The sequence below is a fragment of the Glycine max genome, chromosome 1 (assembly GCF_000004515.6).
Source record: "Glycine max cultivar Williams 82 chromosome 1, Glycine_max_v4.0, whole genome shotgun sequence".
In the NCBI taxonomy this organism is placed as follows: Eukaryota; Viridiplantae; Streptophyta; class Magnoliopsida; order Fabales; family Fabaceae; genus Glycine; species Glycine max.
The window spans coordinates 6578596-6583163 of record NC_016088.4 but is presented as its reverse complement, the minus strand read 5'-3'; positions in this window follow the sequence as shown (position 1 = coordinate 6583163).

Here is a 4568-nt window from a genome sequence, read left to right as displayed (position 1 = left end):
ATTTTTCTACACACACATGACACCTACCCTTCATACACACAATGAGATACTAGGCCCTACACCCGGGTCCATGGGAACATAAGGAGTGGAGGTGAATCTGTGGTCATGTTGGGTCTCCGACTTGCTTGATAACAATGAACCCTCATCTAGAGTTTTTCTCTTTGATAACATATTGTTGCTGGTAGTTCCTACTGCCGCAATATGTTTTCTTAAAGGGGATGATACCTTTAGAAACCATTAAGAGAGATATGACCACCTCGAGAAATGTTACTAAAGACCTTTAGCTCTTCCCATTTAGGTTCCCAAAGTAGGGGCACGAAGCAAACACGCTACGTGTTTTGTTTTCTTTTAAACACTGTCATGCATATAACCTAAATGTCATGTATGCCTTTGCTGTATGATTATTTTGTGGATATTGCCATGCTGTGTACATCCCCTTGTTACGCTTTTGCGCATCTGCATCATGTTGTCACGCATGCGTTGTATGTTGGTCTTGTCTTTTGACACGGGAAGCCGAAAGGTCCATATCACCTTCTTAACTGCACACACGGGGCACTGCGCCCCCAAATGCACAAGCAAGAAGAGATGATTTTTCGGGCTCTCGTGTTCGTAAATGCATTCATATCACGCACCGCATAAGCATCTCTTCATGGCATCGTAATTGACATATCGTTCCTGCATTTGTCACTTACCATATTCACGCATTGCATTTTGCATAAGTCATTTCATCACCATGCATATGCATCTAACATGTTTTTTGCATACCATTTGTTTTCATGTTTACTCATGCATGATCCTTGCATTTTCCTCTGCAAAACAAAAACAAAAAAATTGAAGCATGAAAATTCACGCTGCATTCTTAGTTGCACATGTTCGGTACCATGAGCCAACTATGTTGGGATCATAAACCCGTTCACTTAAAAACAAAATGATTGAACATGGTACCTAATGCATGGTTAACTAAGAAAAGATGTTTCTTCGGCCATCTTAATTTCATAATTACATTTGTCATGCATAGCTTAAGTATGCTCGAGTCATTCATCTCTATGAAATGTTGTCAAATTATTGGCAATCGAAATTGCCATTCCTTGGATTATAGGGTTGAACCAAGCTCATGCTTTCTAGAAAAGGTTCATCAAGTCAAGGTCAAGTATGGAAGTAACCAACTTGCAAATTGGGGCAAAAGATGAATCGAGTTACATTGCTACTTTGTTTACTGCCAAACACATTTAGGACTGTTGATGTCCCTGTAACTTTCAGTTTCACTTTGACCAAGATTTCATGGACCATGCTGAAAATCTAAATTGATTCAACCCCATGTCCTGCGTAAAAATTCGCAATACTTCAACTGCGTATCATTCGCATACATCCATGCTTTTCATTGGTTGCATTGCTTATTGCATTCTTTCCTTGAAAAAAAATGAACTTAATCATTGTTATCAAAAAGAAAAGAACACGTTTTACGATGCCCTTACCGAACCCGTGTTAGAGCTAGAGTAATGGGTGAAGTAGAGGAGGTGCAAGAGCAGATGAAGGCCGACATGGAGGCCATGAAAGAGCAAATGGCCACAATGATGGAGGCCATGATGAGCATGAAGAAGATAATGGAAGCCAATGCGGTTGCAGTTGTCGCTACCAGTGCTGTTGCTAAGGTGAACTCGATGCCCCTATTTGGCCTCAACCAAATGAATCATCCAACCTCAGATATGGTAGGAAAAGATTTGGGAAGTACGGGCGGCCCCCATTATGTGCAAATTCAAAACAAGCACGCCTTCCCGCCATATGGCTTGCCTCCCAACTATACACCACCCAATGTGGCGTACACTCCCAATGAGAATGTCAATAACTCCACTCCCATACTCATTGAGAGCCAACAACCTCAATCTGATCATGCACATGTCTCTCAACCCATGAGGGAGACACATGAAATTCCCCACCATAATCTAGCCAACTTCGAGCCTTGCCTCAGATATGCCACTGAAGGGCAAGCAGTTGGTGGTATATCCCTGCAAAACACTTTAGAGGGGCCTCAATTTCGCCCCCAACCACAACCCTTATATGGAAAAATGGTGGGTTGCACACCTTCAAGCTTTGCGGATTTGGTCTTCGCTGGCGAAAGGATCAAAGTGGGTCTGAAAAGAGGTAAATCTGATCATCCTGCTTTGATAAATGCAAAAACTGGGCAAATGAAGAGGATGAGAACGAGGGAGAAATCCTTGCTATGACTGCCATTCCTACATGGTCAAATTTCCCATCAGCCCAACAATGTCATTACTCAGCCAATATCAGCCCTTCTCATTACCCACCACCTAGTCATCCACAAAGGCCGTCCCTAAATCAACCATAAAATCTGTCTGCCGCACATTCGATGCCAAAACACCAACGAAAAAGGAATTTTGTAGAAAAAAGCCTGTAGGATTCACCCCAAATTCTGGTGTCATATGCTAACTTGCTCCCATATCTACTTGATGATGTAGTGGTAGTCATAACCCTTGCCAGGGTTCCTCAACCTCCATTTTTTCGAGGATACGACTCGAACGCAACATGTGCATATCATGGAGGAGTGCCGGGACATTCCATTGAGCACTGTATGACCTCGAAGCATAAGGTGCAAAGTCTAATTGATGCGGGTTGGCTGAAATTTGAGGAGAATCGCTTGTGAATCCTAACATTGACAAGCGACACCATACATGGGGCAATTTTGAAAGCTGTTGTTAGATGTCTCTAATGACTCATCAGGATTTTCAAGTTTATGTCATTATTGTAAACCACTGTTACAATGCTAAATAAAATGGATAAATTTGACATCTTTGTCCCTCATCCTCTCGTAATTACATCTTTGCTTCCACTGGAATGTGGGTGCAAACCATTGGTTTGTTTGCTCAAGCGTTGCACTCCTGAGTTTGGACTTTCAAGACCGTTCAATCAGAAATTACTCGTGCTACACATTTGGTGAGGATGTCATAAACAACGAGTAAAGCAGAAAAGTTCAAAAAGAAAAGGAAAAGAACATTTGATTGACTGTGTTTTCAAGTAAAATATAGACGTTCATATGACCTCATTTTATCATTCCGAAAAGTTTGTCTTTTTTAGAGAGAACTGAGTTATCCGCTTGAATTCTTTTGTGTCTCCCTTCTCCCTATTCAAAGAATTCAAAACGACATAGTCTGAAAATTCTTTTTGCGAGAATCAACCGTGTTAGTGCTTAGCTTTACTGAGTTTTAAAAGATTGGCTAAAATTTTGTTAAAACATAAGCACTTAGACAATGAAGGAAAGCTGGAGTTGCTGCACATGATGTCTAACATTATGTCAAGGAATCAGATCGGGCTGCACAATGCACAAGGCAAGATAAAATGTCAAATGAAGAATTGAAGCTGCAGGATCCACGATGTCGGATACAATGTCCAGGACATCCTGCCCGAAAATACTGGACACATAAATCTGTTATACCTTTAACAGATTAATGTGCAGTCAGCAACAGATTAGGCGATCTATCTTTAGGAACGAATTAAAAGATAATTAAAGTTCGAATTACAAACTTGAATAGTTCGTTCAGGGATTAAAGATTAAAGATAAAAACTAAAAGATCAAACTTTATCTTTTAGATCTTTAAGTGCAGATTTTTTAGGAGAATGATAGATCTTATCCAGCGCAAGTTGTTGCAGCCCAGATACGTACACTGCTATATAAACATGAAGGCTGCACGGGTTTTCTACCAAGTCCGAGATTGAAGAGTTATTTTGTGAGTTTTGGGACTTGAGTGTTTTGTGAGCCACCTTGATGTTACCCTAACATCAAGTGTTGGACCTGAGTGTGTAGAGTTGATCTCTATTGTTCAGAGAGCAATCTCTGGTGTGTCTTTGATTTGTTTGTAAACACGGGTGAGTGATTGAGAGGGAGTGAGAGGGGTTCTCATATCTAAGAGTGGCTCTTAGGTAGAAGTTGCATGGGTAGTGATTAGGTGAGAAGGTTGTATACAGTGGCTGTTAGATCTTCGAACTAATACTATTCTAGTGGATTTCCTCCCTGGCTTGGTAGCCCCCAGATGTAGGTGACGTTGCACCGAACTGGGTTAACAATTCTCTTGTGTTATTTACTTGTTTAATCTGTTCATACTGTCATATATAATCTGCATGTTCTGAAGCGGGATGTCGTGACATCCTGTACGACATCTGTCCTCAGTATCAGAATTTCAATTGGTATCAGAGCAGGCACTCTAAATCACTGAGTGAGATCTAGGGAGATAAATTCTGATGAACATGGAGAAAGAAGGAGGACCAGTGAACAGACCACCAATTCTGGATGGAACCAACTATGAATACTGGAAAGCAAGGATGGTGGCCTTCCTCAAATCACTGGATAGCAGAACCTGGAAAGCTGTCATCAAAGGCTGGGAACATCCCAAGATGCTGGACACAGAAGGAAAGCCCACTGATGAATTGAAGCCAGAAGAAGACTGGACAAAAGAAGAAGACGAATTGGCACTTGGAAACTCCAAAGCCTTGAATGCCCTATTCAATGGAGTTGACAAGAATATCTTCAGATTGATCAACACATGCACAGTTGC